The sequence below is a fragment of the Pinus tabuliformis genome, chromosome 3_2 (assembly GCF_031772625.1).
Source record: "Pinus tabuliformis cultivar Carrire ecotype Pingquan chromosome 3_2, CPIR1, whole genome shotgun sequence".
Classification (NCBI taxonomy): domain Eukaryota; kingdom Viridiplantae; phylum Streptophyta; class Pinopsida; order Pinales; family Pinaceae; genus Pinus; species Pinus tabuliformis.
In genome coordinates, this window is record NC_142302.1 from 597,785,298 (window position 1) to 597,806,133 (window position 20,836).

Here is a 20,836-nt window from a genome sequence, read left to right on the forward strand (position 1 = left end):
CCAAATCACCCTCCAATATTCTGCTGTCTTTTTGCTGCATTCTACAAGATTTGCTTCATTTTTAGCGACCAAATTAAAAATTATATTATGAAAAAATGGGAAAGTATTTATGAAACCTCTAGGAGGTTTGTGTTCATAACGTACCTAAAAACAAAAACCTCTCTCATTTTGTGAATATACTTTATGGTTTGGGATATATTCAATCATCTTAGAGGCCTATTTTTCAGAAAATAAAACACTCTCTTTTTCATGTTTTAGCCTTGATTTTGTGGCACGTATTATGCAAAAATGAAAATGAATTTCCAAACAATGAGATATTGTTTCTCAAAACAAACCTTCTCTACAAAAACCTCTTCCAGGTTTTTAACCGGTGTTTTCGTTAAAGAAATATTAGTTCATCTTTGGCCCCTATTTTTCATTGCACTTCTGCAATCATTCGATGCGCTTTAGTGGAGGCGGTTTGTTTCCATGTTTTGATGGTCAAGAGTTGACCTTGGTAGATGTAGTTTGTCTCTCATTGATTTGATATGATGTAATTAAGCATTCTAGTGATTGTTAGAGTTGATTTCCTTGTAATTAAATCTTTCAAAGTCAAATCAAATCAGTTAGTGTAAAAAGGGAATTGGTTTCTAACCTCCCTAGTTTCTGGCAATGGTTAGAGAAAATGATGTAATTAGTTCCTAGGACGAAGGATTCGACCCCCAAGAGGGGAATTTTTCTTTCATCTATATCTAGTGAGATTCAACTCATAAAAAGGGTTGGATACTTGTAGCTCAGACTTGGAACTAGTGTACTTGACTATTGCACAAATATAATAGACAATTGCAACTATTTTTATGGGATTCTTGTGTTGTTGTTGGTGGCTCTGTTTTTCTTGTATTTTCTTATATATTTGATGATTAGATATTTATAGAAACCATGTATTTTTCTCCTTATGCTTTATTTTTTTAGATTTGAAACATAAATCATTGTTCAGTGCTCTATTTTTGTTTAAGTTAAGAATTTAAGTGTTTTTCTTCTAGATAAGTGAATTCATGCCTTTGCTCACTTAATTCTTGATATATCTTCCTCACCACACTACAATGGAAAACCATTTTGAGTCATTGATTACACCTACCTTGCCCCATCTTATGCCTACACATGACCTTTAGGATTACTTGACCTGGTTCTGAGACCTAGTGCTCTTTATCCAGCAAACCCTAATCAAACCCTACTGAGTTGATACCTATCCTAATAGCCCCATATTCTCCAGTCACTTCCATTGGTTATGAGGTTTATTTAGAGAGAGCCCTCTATGATTTGGCAGGGCTAGCTTCCAAGTCCAAACTTGGTTTTAGGTTACCTCCTTGGCTTCCTTTCTCACCCTTGGGAAAATAAGGAGCATTAACAGTGTACACATTGTGGAGGTGGTGGTGCGAGTGTTGTGGACACATTGTGCAAATGGCACTATGTACATGTGGTATTATGTACACATTGTACACATTGTGTTGTGAACATGTGGTATTGTGTTATTGTGTTATGAGAATTGTGTATCGTGACATGTGTATTCATTTTGTTGTAGTATGTGTACGTATATGCATTATGTTGTGTTGTGCATCGAGTGTATGTGTATGTATTTTCATGTCTTGTATAGAAGGTGTAGGTGTATGTATTGTGTTTTGTTGTACACTAGGTGTAGGTATATGTGTTGTGATATATACTGTGTGTATGTGTATGTGATTGAATAGGATAGAGGGCACTAGGTGCTTTCCGAGTATGGCAACCAATCCAGTGTGTGTACAAAAAGATCAAGGACAAAGGTAGAACCAAAGGAATGATTAAATGATAAGTATCTGTATTTTATTTCAGTTTTATTATGCATGTGATGTATGACTCTGATTTATTCTGGTTACATGTGATCTATGATTCTGGTTTATGATGATTTCATGAGATCCTTGATTTTGGTTTATGATGGTGGCACTTTGAGCTAACTGGATGTGATATGCTTATAAATGATGATTTGATCAAATTGCTAGTTTCACTTGTTCTGATAGGAAGTTGAAAAAATTGCAAGTGTACCTTATTGATAGGCCACAGACGAGGTATGGTGTGAAATTATTTCAATTTTTTTTTATTCTAATGGAAATTATGTGCTTGGTACATGAAAGCATGCCAGAAATTTCTTGGTCTAGGTGGTTGAAACTGACTGAAAGAATTAGAAACATAAGTAAAAGGAATTAGAAAATGCAACAATATGCTAAAAACCACTTCAAGAGCAGGGCCATTATGGGACACTGGTATCCAATAGTGTTCACTAATTTCCATAAGCATGCTATGAATGATATGATGGTTTTGAGGTAGGGATATGCCTTGGTTTTTAGACCTTCCGATACGAGAAAACCGTGCCAAGGGTGGGGTCGCCTGAGGGACTATGTAGCAGAGAAGAGTATCCTCACGAAACTTGGAAGGTGTTCGACTACATGGAAGGGGGTGACCAGATTTCCTGAGGGACTATGTAGAAGATAATGGAAGGTCAGGGATGGATTTCGTTTTGGTCATTAGCATTTCCAAATGGAATCAAATGCACATTAGAGGTGTTCCCTGGAACAATAATCCGATAACTACTCATTGAGAGGAAAAGTGGCACATGATTGTAGCGCTGGATGTTGGACGCAAGTTTGACTCTGGTAGTGGATTTTGGACTTTGCAGGAAGGACGTGAATCCTGGTACTAGTTTTAAGGGTGGAGGTGTGAGCCTTTAGATTCCCCTCTTGTTGATGCAGGTATCATATCGTTTTATTTTTTGTTTGAGAAATTGTGCATATGTGTATATGTGTATATTATTGTAAATATGTGTCGGGTTGTATTTATAAAGCTCCATGAACAATATGGTTATTTGTTTCTTGAAGCAAATATGTATGAGTATATGTGGTTGTTATTGTAAATACCGTAAACAGTTGTGTTATAAATCTCTAGTACATGGTATGTTTTTCATGTCTTCAGTAGTGGTCATTATAAATATTGCATTGAGTTGTGTTATAAATCTCCATGGGCAGTATGTTTTGCTTTTAGTGGTGTTGTTGTTATAGGTTCCATAGAACACCGAGGAAGGTGTTCCCCCTGGGGGAGGGTTCTGTAACAAACCTCGTTGAATTTCAATGTAAGAAAAATATATGACCTCGTTCTATAAGGTCATGGGAAACTTATTCTAAGTTGATGTTGGGAAAAACATCCTATTGGTTGTCACTTTTAGTTTACTATGGCTAGGGAAATTGGAAAAAGCAAGAGGCATTAATTGACATTTTATCTATGAAAATAATGGGAAATAGGAGAAAAGGAAGGTGAAAAGTTACACGTTGCATGTGAGGAGGAAAATGAAGGAAAAATAATGGAAATTGAAGAAAATAGATGCCTCAATCATAAAAAGGCTTCTAAGGATTAGTTCATGGCTTTTTGTTAGTGTTAGCTTTTTTCAGTTTTAGCATGGAGCTCTCTCTTCTATTCTCTCTGTCTCTCATACTCTTTGACACATAGATTTTTCTTGGATCACTCTTGGAGGAGTATGTCATACTTTAGATTTGGATCAAGAAGGCAAAGGAAAAGAAGGAAAGTGTAAAGGGGACATCGATATTAGCATTTATAGTTGGATTTCTCTAAAGATATTGAATTGCATGTATCATTTCCTTTATATTTTTGGCATGCATTGTAGATTCATTTGTTTTCTTGGTTATGACCTATCATTGGCATGGAAGATTGCCTGGATTGGTAGTGGTTTTTCCTAGCCTTGTCATTTCCTGGATAACCATGGTGTTGTGGGTTTTCCCTTTTGTTTTCTGGTTGGTGCACATGTTCCTTATGGATGTGGGTTGAGTTATTAGTTCCTGGAGCCTTAGTTGGACAAATTCTCTGGAATCCCTATAACGACATGCGTTGAGAAAGTAGTCCTAGAAGCCTTGGTGGGAAAAACGCTTTGGAGCCCTTGGTGGGTTGAATTACAAATCGTGGAAGCTCTGGTTGGACAAACGCTCTGGATCCTGACAACAACTATAGGTTGAGTTACTATTCTTGGATGCCTTGGTTAGAAAAAATTCTTTAGAGCCCTAGACAACTTAGGTATAGACCAATCTAGTGATGGTTAGTGTTGTTCGATTGTGAAGTAGAATCACTGGTTGAGGGCTGAGGTGGTTTTTCCTCTAGAATCCCTAGTTTGGTTTTGTTTGATTTTTTTCATGAAATCCCACATTCATGCTTGGAAATGACATGTGGGTGATTGGTTGAAAGAGAGATTTGGTTCATCCCAATCTATTGTCAGGTGGTACGTGGAAGTCCCTGACTTGGTTAGATTTGAATATTTTACTAAGAGCACATTTTCCTTGGTATTATGTGGATTTAATGGTTTTTCCTCATTTATATATCTCTAGTTATTTGTTGGTTATAAGTATGTTTTATGACATTTATGATGTATGAGTATACTAATGTTTTGGTTAGTATATGAAATGTAATTAATGAATGACCTAATAAATAACAATTCAGCTATTGTGAGGAGATATCAGTCCTCTTAGACAATTCTCAGATAAGTATGAGATCTCTGTGTTTATATTTTTTGCTATGACCTGTATATTTCATGTTTATGATATGTTTGACAAAATATCTGTCATGGCTAATAGGGATAAAATCAAGTCCTTGTTCAAATGTTTGCATTATTAACCTTGTTTCAATGTTATTTGAAATTTTTGGAAGTTTCATGAAGTTCTGGGTAGTTGTTGGGTCCTAGCCCTGAAAAAGTGGCACAAAATCTGGGGTTGTTGTCACAAGATTGTCTGAATAAGGCCACAGTCACATGGATTCCTTGTTTTGGGAGAGATTATATGGTCCCAATCACATACATTTGTTGTCATGGGAGCGGCTGAGGCTCTAGGACAGTATAAAAGCAAGTTCTCTTAGGGGTTCTACACCTAAAGGGGTTAGTTGGATCCTGAAGGTTCTGAATAAGTTTGGTTTGGTGTTGTCATGTTGGTTCCACTTCCTTAACCGTACCTAGGGATTTTAATCATAACATGGTAACTCTTCATCACATGTTTACCCGACTAGTTAGCTTGGGTAAATGTGTGAGGAGGGTGTTACATCTGTTAGAAAATCAGAAAGGTGGAAAGATTTTATTTGTACTTGATAATTACTTGTGATGTTCTTGACTTATTATTAGGTTTCTCTTATATCTTATTTATTTTATTTCATCAACCAATTACTTAAGAAATAGCAAATAAAAATGGACACTAGTTGTAGGCTCACAATCATGGAAAAACCCCTCTCTATTGGAAAAACCACTTAGTAATTCTTTGTTTGATAGTTTTCGAGAGATATTCCAAGACTCTTAACCTTGACACAAACTTTTTTTCACACCAAGTCAGCCTTCTTCCTTACTTTCAGGTGATCCTTCTTAACCTAGCAGTAGCAGCAACAGTGGTCGCACTTTCTTCAACCCAACAACTACAAATTTTTCTTAGGGACTTCGATCTTCAGTTAGAGACTTTGATCTTGGCCCAATACAACTTCTTGAGGTGACAAAGTCACACAAAAAATGGCCACAACATCCACACATAAACTGGTTATGGCATCATACAACAACTGGCTACGACATTAATAAGATAACTTCAATCTTCCAAACTAGGGCATGAGAGAGAGAGACGGTTGCAACAAAGGTTTGATTTTACCTTTCTTCTTCTACTGGACCAAAATCTCACTTCCCTCTCATCCTTCTCCTATTTCACACTTCTTCAGGCTTCAAGAGAGATCGAACTTGCTTGTGAGAGAATATTCTTCAAATGGAATTCATACTACTCTATTTATAGTCCTTTGGTGAGGTCGAATAGCCCTCCTTGAGGTCGACTTGATCATCTTAAGGCCGACTTGGTGTGGAGACAACATAATTCATATTTGACTCAATACTTAACCTTCTTACATGATCCAAATGCCCAAGAAAGGTATCTTTAAAAGTATAATGACTCTGTTGACTCATAATAAATTGTAGAAGTCCTCAATGGGATCTTTTACCTAAAACATGATGACCCAAGCATGAAACCCATACTTTAACAAGTTATAATAATAATAATTATTATTATTATTATTTTATTCATTATTTTGACATGTACATTACAAGGTGACTCAAATATATTAAATGAAGACCAAACCTAGTTACATTTTCCAACACTCCCTCTTCACTAAGGACGTATTCATCATATACAAATATAAGGAAGAACTCATCTGTATGAGCCATGAATAAATTTAGGAACTGCAATGACATGGACTAGATTCCTGACCAGGGAAATTTATCGAGTGGTCTCTCAAGAATTTCATTACTACAATGGCACAAACTAGATTCCTAGCCAAGGAAATCTATCGAAGTGGAGATAACATACACTCAAGATTTCATCCTCTCTAGGTAGCATCAAGCTTACTTGCTAACCACCAACCCAAAGATCCAGGTGTGTATCCAAAAACAAAGCTCTATAATCAACACCATATTTTTCCAACTTCAGGGCCTAAACATCAGCACAAAGTGTCGACCAAATGCCCTCCCAGGAAATGCTTCACTCACAAAGCCTCAACACTCATTCATATAGTAGACTAGGGATAAAAATTCTCTCCCAATCAACCTAATTAGTAACCAACATGCTGTTAAAAACATTGAGAGATTCACCTATCAAAACATAACCCCAATTAAAAATATTCTTTCATATGTACATAACCAAATAAAAACCTCTCAGGTCTTCCAAGCAACTTGATGTTCAACTTTTCATAGTAGGACTATCAACTGAATCTTTGATATAAGGTTCCTCAATCATACACTTTCCTCCTTCTCATGTAGCAGCACCTTCAAAATTCATTCTCCATTGAAAACTATGCTATTCCCTCCCTCTCAACCAGGGAGCTTCCCTTTAACCAAGATCCCTCTTAATATCATGCATATCTTTCTGATTCAGACTCCCTCTTAACCTAGAGAGATAAATTCTTTACTTTGACATCATAGAATCTTTTGTGGCTTACAACTATCTCATCAGAGTTATTATTGTCATCACTATTCACATCAAACATCTTCACCACATTCAAGGTTCTGTACCTGTAGAATTAGATAGAAAGTACAACCAAATCTATAGAAGCATGAAGTTATTCATATTACAATTATTGAAGCATTTCAACCTTATACATATCATATACCCTAACTTAATTACAAACAAGAGGCATATACTCCTCAACATATCGCAAGGGACTTTCTCATAAATCCTATATTAATTCATAACAACTTTCATTACATCCAGGGTTTCAATGTTTCTTCCAAAGGTATGACATACCCTCCTACAACATAAAGCATAGAAACAATTCAAACAAATATAGATCTACATTGCCTCTAACAACTTTCAGAATTCATATGTTAGACTTTCTACTAGGGTTTCCTACAAATCCTAGATTTCATAAAAGATCAATTAAAACCAAGCACAACTTAGTCATCAACATGAATAACTTCCACAAGGGTTAGTTCCAAACCCTAGATTTTCATACAATCAACAAATCACAACTAAATCTAAAATTTCAATGATCTTACACAAATCTCAAATTATCACATTGTCATCATATATCAAATATTTTTACTACTACTAAGGTTTAACTCCAAAAACCTAGAATTTCATTTTTCACAATCTCAACGATCATTATAAATAGATCTCATATTGTTATATCACACATACTAGAGAATTTAAATACTACTAGGGTTTAGTTTCAAAACCCTAGATTTCCAAATATCATCATCTTAGAATCTCATACAAGGACTTATATCTAAGACTTATGTCCATCAATAACTAGGTCAACACAAACATGTAAGAATTTTTTATCAGGCATAAGCATATCATATGTCAGAAAACATTAATACATTGAACATATACTGACCTAGTCCAAGCTATGGTTTTGACGGCCTATACATACCTAGGGCTTCATTCCTAGGATCTTACTTTAAACACATAACAAATTTTTTTCTTATAGGCTCAACCAAATCCTAAAGATCTAGGGTTTCATAACTTATCAAAGAAAACCATATTATTCCAAAATTTCAAAGGCTTGAAATCTCATAAAAACATCATTCAACCCTATTAAGATAAGATTTCATGATCATACTGAAATCCTAAACATGACATCATCAACAAGAAATTCAAATAGCATTTCACGATAACTCTAAGCAGGCTAGAGTTTCATACATTGTCAACATACACTTATCTTATGGTTTTCCAGAGAACCTATCTACGGTTCTATAAAATCAGTTAAGAATATGATTGTGGTATATTTATCAATTCATGAATCACCTAGAACAAGAATCATTATGATTCAACATAGATAGACACAACAATGTTAGTAATAGATTATCAAATGAATAAACATTTACTATAAAGAAATCAATGTTTTTTAGTTTAAGGCATACCTTTCTTTCTTGAAAAACCTTATCTTTGGGTGCTTTCTTCTATACTCCTTGAGGATATAGCAGATGTCTTCCTAATCAAGAAAATAGAGGGACAATGGTGATTAGTATTTAACATAATCAAAACTAAATGAGTACATGAAACCAAAACTAAAAGTAAATGAGATACCTATCTTAGGGAGTTGTTGGGGGCTCCCTCCAAAACTTTAGGGTTACCTATAAACTTATAAAACAAGAGAAAAAGTGTTTTCTAAAAACATGTTAAAACCTATATATTCTAAAAATGAAAAATAGAATATATAAGACTAAAAGAAAAAGACTTAATAGTGTAAATCCATTATCAGATTCTCTAGGTTTGACTTTCTCTGGGTCTCGTTCTTCAACAATGTGTTGTGGCCACCAACAACCCCCCTCTTTATTTAGTATTAGCAATAACATTAAGTAAGTGGGGACCCTTAGTAAAAAAATCAAAAATTCAGTTAAAACTCATGTATTATACTCCTTAAGAAAACATCGCATCGCGCGAAGAAGATAGGACATTTCCTTGTGAGTAGAATGATAAACTGCAAGAGTGCAAAGCGAAATCCATCGCATTGCATGCATTAAGAAACGCTCATAAACGAAAACCTTAAGAAATTGCCGATGGCCGATATGCGACATCACATATCGCAACATCCCATAAACAACACATAACCATTTAACGATTGTAACAAATTTGCGATCTTGCGATAATGTGATACTGCGATCGGCGATCTTGCGATCGCGCGAAACAGTAATTAGCGATTATGTGATAAACGTGATCGGGCAACCCTGCGATAACACATCTTGATGAAAATGTGATAACGCAATAACACGATGATGCGATGCTGCGATGCGAATCGCAGAAATTGTCCATTGCAAATTTTCCCCGGCTCAACATTCAAGAAAAGCTATCCATAAACCAAAATTTGGATACACGCGTTAATGAAAATTAATGAATGTACACCAAGTGTTAATGAAAGAAAATTTTGTGTTTTTCGAAGAGTTAGTTCACGTCAGGTGGCATGTTTTTGTACATCCCTAGAGCTCAGAGCTTTCTTGTCGATTTTTATTATCATTACTCTCTCCTTATGTGTGAACTGCAAGAATAAAAAACAGAAACAATATGAAGCAATGTGTAGGGAGCGATTAAGGAAAAGGGTAAAAGCTCCAAAAGCTCAGAAGTAGAGAAGAGATGCCTTCATGAACGGATACCGCATGCAACAGAGCCGCAAATTCCAGAGCACTGGTAATCTATCCATTACAGATCTATCAATCAGAGCCATGGTTCAATTAGTAGTTGAACAATGCTGATATCAACAGGCGATTTAACGCTCAAGGTTAGAAGCTCACGAAAGCAGTATGTTTGCAAAATTTTAAAGCTTATACCCGGTGAAGGAAAAAGCGCTAAAGGTGAAAAACGCACCAGAAGGGCCCATATCAAAGAACGGAGGTAGTTTTAGATGCACGATTAGCGCCTAGCGCTAATCGCGCATCACTGAGAAAATTGCTCAAAAAGCAAAGTCCCTAACTGCTTAGTCACTTGTAAGCCTAGAAAACGCAAGAAAGCAAAGGCAGAGGCAATTTGAGGGTTAATCAAGTGGAATTTGGGTTATTACTGAGCATACACAGTAAAACCACATAGCCAGAGATGATTCTCAAGTATATCTGCTATTTTGCTGGAATAGATGGTGCCAACGCTTGCCATTTCTGTTTGCTTAGCTCAACCAAAAGAAGAAGACAGTCAGCCGACTCTACCCAGGAAAATATTGAATGCTCGCAACATTAAGGAGCAAATGCAGAAATAGTTAGATATTAGATTTAATTTTTAGAAATAATTTTTCTTAAAAAAAGGGCGGTCATTTAAACTGTATCCTGAATCTGTATAATTAAGTTATTTACTTAGTAGTATTTAAACCCTTCTCATGCATTTAGAGAAGGGTCCAGAAATTTATCAAAAACTTGTCCTCAGAACATGCACTTTTGCACCTTCATAGGAGGTTTTGGTGAATGAATGGATCAAGATTTATTGATGTTTGCATTTGATATCTGCTACTGATGTTTCACTTCTGTACTCTTAGTAGATGTTAGAGCAAGGAGAGATAAATCATTGTTGCTTGAAGCTTATGAGTAGGACCAGTCATAAATGGTACTTTTATCTCTTGACCATTTCTGCTTATATGTTAAAGTGATATACAGATTTTAGTTGTTTATATGTTATTGCATGAATGCTTGAGTTACCATTTGGCACTTTTGTACGGTGGTAGCTATTTATTTATGTTTAGTGTATGAATAGCTTATTATGCGATATGCTGTTCACAACTGTTTTGCCTAACTTTTTATGCGAAATAGTTCATCTTAATTGATTTCCTTCCTTATAATCGCTGAATGATCTTTATTACCGGTTTTTATATGAAATCTCTTTAGATCGCATAACGAAAGAATTACATCCCGGGCTAGCATAGATTAGATGTGCTATTTTTATTAGATTACAATGGCATAGAATTAGATTAAAGTTTGAATTAGAATAGCTTAGATAGGAAATGTTAGACCCGCAACATCTAATTCTACACACACACACCCATAGATTGGGAAACTGGTCCCATTATCCCCAGTCGGACCCGCTATACCAAACGGATAAGGAGCTGCCAACCAAGGTCCGGACCGGGCGGGTAGCCCCCTTGTTGTCGACCCGATTTTCGAGGCTTCAACATATTTGGCACTAGAAGGAGGGCCTGAACTATGAATGGTAAGTAAATCAAAATTTGAATACCATTCTGAGAGTAAATCTCCCTCATCATCTCCCCCGAATTCCCCATTACATTTAAATCCAGAGTTAGAAGTCGCTCGAGTATCAACCGCTGCTACACACCCTGATATTTCAGACCAATCTACCATTGAACCTCATGAAGTCGAATCCCTGATTCACAAACTTCAGCGATTTTCCATCTCCCCTCAGAGGTCTGATAAATCTCAAGGCAGCGTGACTTCGCAGTACAACCCTGATCATCCCCTGACCAGGCTAAAGAGTGAAAAGTTTGGTGTTCAGCCAACCGAATTACCTCTTCCCACCAGGAAAAGAGCAAGGAAATCACCGCAAGGGTCTGACAGTGAGACTCTTTCGTCTGCATCATCCATCTCAACTACTTCACCACGAAGTCAACCATCCACACCTCCACTCCAAATCATCGTCCATCCATCCACTGGAACCCCCACAACCCCTCTTCAATCATCTACGATCATATTATCCTCATCCTCCCAGCCACAAGGATCATCTTCTGCACTTTCCTCTGTTAGCAGTTCAACGATGGCCCAGTCTCGATGGAACAACCCTAGGGCAGTCTTAATGCCTGCACCCTTGAGTCAAATACCGGCCCATCCTGAGAAATGGCTACCTAAATTCAATCCTGAGGCAGGCATGCTAGCAGAAGAGAACATAAACAACTTCATGCTTTCCATTAATCTCAATGGAGTTACTAATGAAGATGCTGTTGTTCGGCTTTTTCCCTATACACTACAAGAGAAAGCTGGGTCATGGTACTTTTCATTACCCTCCGGATCCATCACAAGTTGGGAAATCTTCCAGTACCAATTCCTAACTAAGTTTGGTGATGACAGATCAACGGCAATGTTAATCAATGACCTATCCAATCTTAAAGCCGAAGCTAGAGAGCCTATTAAGGATTTCAATTTACGGTTCAACAAAATTTTCAACAAAATTCCTACTGCTTCTCAACCCAGAAAAGAAGTACGATGTGAATGGTATATTACCGCTCTGCCATCAAACATAGGCATCTTCGTGGACAGGGCAAATAAAACAACCTTAGCTGAAAACATGAAAGAGGCGATAGCAGTAGAAAAATGAATAATAGCCCTAGAAAACAGATCCGCAATAGAGGAACGTAAGTCCAAAAAGGTCACCTTCAAGGAAGACTCCAAGAAGAAACAAGCAAAATATCCTTTTGATTTGGAAGGATTGCAGAAAGTTCTGAAGACCATGTCGAACGAGATGGTCGACATAAAAAAGCAAGTAGCAGAAACTTCTTCGAAAAAGCCCTATAGAGATTTTAAAAGAGGTCCTTCAATGGATGCAAAGCCACCCAATTCCATTTCAAATGCTGAATCCGAGGAAGAGGAAGAGGAAATTACCACTGAAGGGCAGACCGATGACGAAGAAGTTGTGGAATTACAAGGAATGTGGGATTTCATCCTCCCACAAGAGGAATATCAAGAAGTATTTCCAGTTAGCACATGAAGTAAAAATCAGCTTGATCCTCCCCAAACTACCCCTAAACAGAAGAGCGCAAGCTCTGCAACAAAAGATAAAGTCGCGATAAAGAAAACAACATCTAAAGCGACTCAAACTAGCCCAGTCCAAGCAGATGAAACGAATCCATCGAAAACACTGATAGTGTCAGATGAAATGGAGTAAAATATTATTGATGACATGAAAAAGACTAGGGCTAATATCACCCTTTACGAACTGAGCAAGTTGAAACATCAACAGAAGATAATGATGAAAGAATTACATGCCGTGCCAGTTGCACCTTTGCCTGCCGCTGTACTTTCTCAAGCTTCCCACAACATGGGAAGACCTCCAACTAACGCGATCAGTAAGATTGATCCAAATGACATCGCCTTGATTAGAGGAAGATCAAGATCTCACACTCCCCCGTTTCTCCTTATGAAATCTTCAATAAAAATGTGCACAATTGTTTGGTAGATTCTGGTGCTTCATCGAATATTTTACCCAAATCTATATGTGCCAAATTAAATGTTCAACCACAGAAATCTGCAGTGCGCATAGTTCAGCTCGATCGATCACTAGTCGAAGTGATTGGCGAACTAAATCAAGTAACCATAAGATTTTCATCCAACCCGAAGGTATGTCAGGTTATTGACATTCTAGTTGCTGACATCCCAAAATTCTATGGCTTAATCCTTAACAGGGATTGGTCAGAGAAACTCCATGGATACTTCGCAACTGATTGGTCGCACATGTGGCTGCCCTACAACGGTAAACCGAATCAAATAAAAGTTGAATGAGAGCTACACCAGAAGTACATAGTAACGGAGTTAGAGGGAGACAATGAACCAGTAGTGTATAACAGCAGTATCATTGGCAATTACTCAGTAGATTCTTTCCTTGGCAATTTCAATGCTCATGCGTCACCTTATTTAGAAAACACTGTTTTGTCCCAAGTTGAAAATTTTTCTCGAACTGATAGTTCGAAATGTATTAATTTTTTAGGTAAACCTGTAAATACATCTTTGTTTTGGAAATTATTTTTTGATGGCTCTAGATCTAACGAAGGAGCAGGAGCAGGATGCATTTTGATTAGTCTAGAAGGAGAAAAGATCATGCTCACATGCAGACTCGAATTCGATTGCACAAACAATACAGCAGAATACGAGGCTTTGGTTCAAGGTCTGTACAAGGCAATCGGGTTAGATTTCAAGTATCTTCAAGTCTTTGGAGACTCTGAGATTGTGGTTAAATAGGTACGTAACACTATACATTGCTTCTCAGGTCACTTAAAACACTATCAATGTTTAGTACAAGATCTGACTGAGCATTTCATAGCGTTTAATATTTCTTCAATACCCAGACTCCAAAACGCTAGTGCAAACCTTTTGGCTAATGTAGCTTCTAAGCTTATTCCCTCCAAAGATTTTAGTCCAGATAGATTCTCAGTAGAATTGATCTTTAGACCGTCCATTCCTGACAACTTCACAAATTGGAGAGTATTCAATGATGATCCTGATATCGTAAATTTCCTCACATCTGAAGGATCCTACTCTAATCAAATAATTGACGAAGACCAGCACGATCAACAATTGCAACAAAATAGCACTAATAATGCTATAACTAAGTCGGTGGTTAAGTTAAAAGACTTATACGATTTGAAGGATCGGTTTAAGAGGTCTACCAATTCAAAACTCTACAGTTCAACCTTGAACTACGAATTAGTAAACCTAGGGACTGATACTAAACCACAAAACATTAATCTAGGCCTCGGCCTAGCCCCTGAAGAGAAACTAGCGTATATTCATCTTTTGAGACAATATAAAAATGTTTTTGCCTAGAATTATGATGAGCTAAAAACATACGACACTTCTATCATCCAACATACTATTTCCATGATCGATAATGAAAAACCTGTCCAACAAAAGCTGAGAAAAATCCACCCCAATTTAGAAAATCAGATAAAAACCGAGCTCAACAAGTTACTGAAAGCCAGGATAATCTTTCCTGTCAGACATTCCAAATAGGTCTCCAATATGGTACCCGTTAGAAAGAAAAACGGAGACATTAGGATTTGCATTGACTTTCGGAACCATAACAAAGCCTGTCAAAAAGGCAATTTTCCTCTTCCACCTATGGAGCAAATACTGCAGGCGGTGGCAGGCTCGAAACTAATGTCTTTCTTGGATGGATTTTCAGGATACAATCAAGTGTTGGTACATCCTGATGATCAGTTGAAAACAACATTCAGAACTAAATGGGGCACATATGCATATCGGAAGATGCCATTTGGTATGATTAATGCTGGTGCTACATTTCAGAGAGCCATGGACATCGCATTCAAAGGTTTAGTCAATAAATCTGTAGTAATTTATTTGGATGATATAACAGTGTACTTCAAGAAGTGAAGCGACCATCTCAAAGACCTGAAACAAATCTTTCAACGGTGTTTAAGGTATGGAATTTCACTTAACCCAAAGAAATCTTTTTTCGCATTAAGTGAAGGGAAACTTCTAGGATTCATAGTGTCAAAGTCCGATATTCACATTGATCCCGACAGAATCAAAGAAATTTCTAAAATATCCCTACCTCATAACAAAAAAGCCATGCAATATTTCCTTGGTCAAATCAATTTTGTAAAGAGATTTGTTCCAGATTTTTCGCGAATTGTGTCTCCTTTACAAACCATGATTAAGAAGAATTCAAATTTTAAATGGGGTCAAGATGAACATGAAGCATTCAACCTGATCAAGCAAGCTATTATTAATGCTCCATCTTTAGCAACCCCAAATTTTTCAGAATCTTTTATTTTATACACATTTGCCTCAGATAAGTCATATGTCGGGATACTAACTCAAGTGAATCAAGAAAAAGCGGAAGCTCCAATTGCGTTTTTTAGCTCAAATTTACAAGGTGTTGAACTCAATTATTCAGACGTGGAGAAACAGGCTTATGTTGTTTTCAAAGCGGTCAAATACTTCAAACCTTTCTTACTTAAAACCCATACTAAGATCATAGTACCGTTTCCAGCGGTAAGGCATCTTCTAGTACAGAAGGATGTGGGTGAGAAAAGGGCCAATTGGGTTACTTCCTTACAGGAATACGACCTTGAGATCAAACCAGCAAACATTGTAAGAGGTCAAGGCTTCTGCAAAATGCTGACCAGAGCATTGCAAATTTCTGAAATTCCATCTTAAGAGGTAAAAATGTGTGAGGTAAGCCTAAACAATGCAGAATCATTATATGCTGATATCATTGATTATCTTAAGAATGGGTATTCTCCGTCACACCTTGATCATACTAAGAAAAGATCTCTAAGATTGAAAGCTAAACAATATCAGCTCATAAATGATATTCTTTTCAGAAAAAATTATGATTATGTTCTTCTTAGGTGTCTTGAAAAAACTGAAGCTGAAAAAGTTTTGCAGGAACTCCATGATGGGCCAGTAGACGGACACTATGTTGGAGATGCTACTGCACATAAAATCTTACGCGCAGGATATTACCAGCCCACGCTGTTCGAAGACTCACACAATTACGTGAGGAGATGTCAAGTCTGCCAAACTACTCCTGGAAGACAGAAGAAGTCGTCCCTGCCACTACAGCCAGTAAACATCGAGCAACCTTTCAGTCAATGGGGTTTGGACATAATAGGTGAGATCGTTCCTCACTCTTCTAAGCAGCATAGATACATCCTCACGGCAACAGATTATTTCACAAAAAGGGTAGAAGCAGTTCCGCTCAAGACAGCTAATTCTGAAAATATTATTGAGTTCATAGATCAATTCATAATCACTAGGTTTGGATTGCCATACGCTTTAATGTTTGATAATCCATCATACTTTTCTAGGAATGAAATGACTGAATTTGCGCTTAAAAGAGGATTCAAACTTAAATATTCGGCCAATTACTATCCGCAAGGTAATGGGTTAGCTGAGTCAACAAATAAAAACCTAATCAGGATTATTAAAAGAACAATTGACCAGAATCAAAAGAATTGGCACAAAGCTTTGGTATATGCTTTATGGGCAAATAGGATAACGCAAAAAGCTTCAATCGGCACTTCTCCCTTTAATTTAGTTTATGGGAAAGAAGTGGTGCTTCCAACTCACTTAGCCATTCCCTCTTTGTCTTTAGTACAATACATTGATGAAGTACCCACTTCCTCCTTACAGCTGAGACAAATGGAAATAATTAAATTAGAAGAAAAACGAGAACAAGCCAAGAAAACACATGCTCATCATCAAGCGCTAGTAAAATCCTCTTTTGATTTAAACATAATGACCAGAAAAGATTTTCAGATGGGAGATTTAGTTTTAAAGTGGGATAAGGCTCATGAAGAAAAGGGAAAACATACAAAATTTCAAAGGATGTGGCTTGGCCCTTTTCAGATTGTTGAAGTCATAGGTCCATCAACATTTGTGTTACAGGATTTAGCAGGTAAGAGGGATCCTTTGCCTGTTAATGGACAAATTCTCAAGAAATATTTTCCATAGAAGATTATTCTTCTATTTTTGTAGAATAGTTTTCCTTTCATAATAAAACCAGTTGTGAGTGGTTACATTAGGTATTTACGAAAGAGACACCAATTCTCTTTCAGATTTTGAGCTTTACGCTTGTATAAATAGCAAGTCTTTTGGAAAATTGTTCTTTATTATTAACAGATACAGTTAAAAACTTTAGCGTAGATATGATACGAGTTTCAACTTCAAAGAATTTGATGAAAGCAACCTTTAGTGAAGAAATTGTTTTATATCAGCACAATTAAAGGTATCAATAACAAAATGAAGATTCTCTATAGAACAGCTGTTTCCAAAAACTCTATTATTGTCATCTAGAGCTATCTTAAGGAAACAATGACTTCCTCCCTGCTAAGGAAAATCGCAGCTTTCAGAGGGATAATCCAAGGATACACTATATCTTGAAGAATAAGAGGTCTCATCACGAGCCGGCTTATCATGATCACAGATATTATAACTTGTTGACGTTGCCAATACTGTCTACCACAACAGGGCAATGACTCAAGATTGTTGCAATCAAAAGACAAGGGGTCTCATCACGAGCCAACTTGTTCAGCAAAGTTATGAATCAAGTGAGTGACTGTGTCATAATTTGGCTACCAAACCAAGACATTATTCTTTAAGAATAAAAAGAAAATCAAAGCAATAAGTGTGAATATGGATTTTTCTTTGAAAGTTGTAGGTCACCTTAAGTAGGATACAGGATCATTACTGGGTAACAGGTAACCCTGTCGAGGCTATAAACACCTACTGGCAGCAGAGGTTCTAGCTACGACAAATGAACATATTTAAAACCAGTTTACAAAGGAGACTTTATTTTATCTTTACAAGACCAAGTAATGGCTGATGTAAATACAAGGACTAGCCTGAGGAAGCAAATAATTAGAATAGAAAGAAGTTGAAACAAAATATCATTGACAGTTTAAAGCATAATGTACTCTATCTTTCCATAACAAAGTTTAATTTCTGAAAAATTTTCTGTTTTAGAAGTTTGAAAAATTCAATAGAAAAAACAGAGATAACTGGTTCTTCCAAGTGAATCGCCATTTGTTGTGGCCACCAACAACCCCCCCTATTTATTTAGTATTAGCAATAACACTAAGTAAGTGGGGACCCTTAGTAAAAAATTCAAAAATTCAATTAAAACTCATGTATTATACTCCTTAAGAAAACATCGCATCGCGTGAAGAAGATAGGACATTTCCTTGTGAGTAGAATGATAAACTGCGAGAGTGCGACGCGAAATCCATCGCATCGCATGCATTAAGAAACGCTCATAAATGAAAACCTTAAGAAATCGCCGATGGCCAATATGCGACATCGCATATCGCAACATCGCATAAACAACACATAACCATTTAACGATTGTAACAAATCTGCGATCTTGCGATAACGCGATACTGCGATCAGCGATCTTGCGATCGCGCAAAACAGTAATCTACGATTCTGCGATAACATGATCAGGAAACCCTTCGATAACACATCTTGATGAAAATGCGATAATGCGATAACACGATGATGCGATGCGAATCGCAAAAATTTTCCATGGCAAATTTTCCCCGGCTCAACATTCAAGAAAAGCTGTCCATAAACCAAAAATTGGATACGCGCCTTAATGAAAATTAATGAATGTACGCCAAGTGTTAATGAAAGACAGTTTTGTGTTTTTCGAAGAGTTAGTTCACGTCAGGTGGCATGTTTTTGTACATCCGTAGAGCTCAGAGCTTTCTTGTCAATTTTTATTATCATTACTCTCTCCTTATGTGTGAACTGCAGGAATGAAAAACAGAAACAATATGAAGCAATGTGCAGGGAGCGATTAAGGAAAAGGGTAAAAGCTCCAAAAGCTCAGAAGCAGAGAAGAGATGCCTTCATGAACGGATACCACATGCAAGAGAGCTGCAAATTCCAGAGCACTGCTGAGCTATCCATTACAGATCTATCAATCAGAGCCATGGTTCAATGAGTAGTTGAACAATGCTGATATCAACAGGCGATTTAACGCTCAAGGTTAGAAGCTCACGAAAGCAGTATGTTTGCAAAATTTTAAAGCTTATACCTGGAGAAGGAAAAAGCGCGAAAGGCGAAAAATGCACCAGAAGGGCCCGGATCAAAGAACGGAGGCAGTTTTTGATGTGCGATTAGCGCCTAGCGCTAATTGCGCATCGCTGAGAAAATTTCTCAAAAAGCAAAGTCCCTAACTGCTTAGTCACTCGTAAGCCCAGAAAACGCAAGAAAGCAAAGGCAGAGGCAATTTGAGGGTTAACCAAGTGGAATTTGGGTTATTACTGAGCATACACAATAAAACCACATAGCCAGAGATGATTCTCAAGTATATCTGCTATTTTGCTGGAAAAGATGGTGCCAGCGCTTGCCATTTCTGTTTGCTTAGCTCAACCAAAAGCGGAAGACAGTCAACCGACTCTACCCAGGAAAATATTGAATGCTCGCAACATTAAGGAGCAAATGCAGAAATAGTTAGATATTAGATTTAATTTTTAGAAATAATTTTGCTTAGAAAAAGGGCAGTCATTTAAACGGTATCCTGAATCTGTGTAATTAAGTTATTTAGTTGGTAGTATTTAAACCCTTCTCATGCATTTAGAGAAGGGTCCAGAAATTTATCAAAAACTTGTCCTCGGAACATGCACTTTTGCACCCTCAGAGGAGGTTTTGGTGAATGAATGGATCAAGATTTATTGATGTTTGCATTTGATATCTGCTACTGATGTTGCACTTCTGTACTCTTACTAGATGTTAGAACAAGGAGAGATAAATCATTGTTTCTTGAAGCTTATGAGTAGGACCAGTCATAAATGGTACTTTTATCTCTTGACCATTTCTGCTTATATGTTAAAGTGATATACAGATTTTAGTTGTTTATATGTTATTGCATGAATGCTTGAGTTACCATTTGGCACTTTTGTATGGTGGTAGCTATTTATTTATGTTTACTGTACGAATAACTTATTATGCGATATGCTGTTCACAACTGTTTTGCCTAACTTTTTATGCGAAATAGTTCATCTTAATTGATTTCCTTTCTTATAATCGCTGAATGATCTTTATTACCAGTTGTTATATGAAATCTCTTTAGATCGCATAACGAAAGAATTACATCCCGGGCTAGCATAGATTAGATGTGTTGTTTTTATTAGATTACAATAGCATAGAATTAGATTAAAGTTTGAATTAGAATAGCTTAGATAGGAATTGTTAGATCAGAAACATCCAATTCTACACACACACACCCATAGATTGGGAAACTGGTCCCATTATCCCCAGTCGGACCCGCTATACCAAATGGATAAGGAGCTTCCAACCAAGGTCCAGACCGGGCGGGTATCCCCCTTGTTGTCAACCTGATTTTCGGGGCTTCAACACAATGTTAGCATGATCTCTATCTCTCTTATTATTCTTTGGATTATCAAGATAGTCACTCCTGTAGTGACCCTTCTTATGGCATTGATAGCATTATACCTTCGACATGTCTACTTCCGTCCTTGGTCCTTTCTATTTCTTTCTTTTGTGTTGAGAAATGTAGGTATTTGATACTCCTTCAGGATTGGCAACTAGAGATATCCTCAATTCTTCTTGACTACAAGAAAT